This window comes from Wasmannia auropunctata, unplaced genomic scaffold (assembly GCF_000956235.1).
Source record: "Wasmannia auropunctata unplaced genomic scaffold, wasmannia.A_1.0 LD335346.1, whole genome shotgun sequence".
NCBI lineage: Eukaryota > Metazoa > Arthropoda > Insecta > Hymenoptera > Formicidae > Wasmannia > Wasmannia auropunctata.
The window spans coordinates 29579-30259 of NW_012027544.1; the positions used below are offsets into that span (position 1 = coordinate 29579).

General features: G+C 54.3%; 1 protein-coding gene across 1 annotated transcript in view; it reads left to right on the forward strand.

Moving 5' to 3' along the window:
- LOC105457176 (amyloid protein-binding protein 2) overlaps positions 1 to 681 on the forward strand; it is a 6839-nt gene that overhangs the window by 3507 nt on the left and 2651 nt on the right. The window lies entirely within an intron of this gene.

The following is a 681-nucleotide window of genomic DNA, read 5'->3' on the forward strand; positions in this document are numbered from 1 at the left end:
AAGTGCCGGATTTTTCAAGAGATGGCACTTCAATAAGGTTAGATAAGGACATTCCACGTATTTGAATGAGACTAAAAGATATTGTAAGAAGTTCATTTAGAGATATCACTGACACTGAAGCGTCTGCTTTATCGACTTCGTACAAATTTGGCCGACCTTTCAGCATCCTCTTAAGGTTAGCGAATATCTAGTCTTTCGGGGATCATCGGATCGGATATACAGCGGAAACACCCGGCGGGGTCCTATCCGAGAAAGAGACAGCACTACATCCCCCCCCCTTTCCGCGGATCAAACCCCGAATTGCCTTGCGCTCCATGCTCCATCCATAGATTCTTAAATCCATGGGGGAAGAGGAGACCCATTGGTGGAAAGAATAAAGATCTGTCATCGGGCGGAGCGGGAGTGGTCGCCGCCGCCGGTCGGAGTAGCGCTGAACCGGCCGTACGTCGCGGGCACACACACTGTGTGAAGCTCCGATCCTAAAGTTCGATTCCGGAGTAACCGGAAGCGAACGGGGTCCGCGGCTTCAGGTGCGAGGGCACCACGCGATTCTCGCGGTGTGCGCTCTCGCGACCTGTCGGAAGGATACAAACGGCGGCGCGACATCTCTGATCGCGCGACTCGCGACGTACCTGGACGTGCTGTGTACCGTGTACTGAGTCTGTCCGTCCGTCCCCCCCC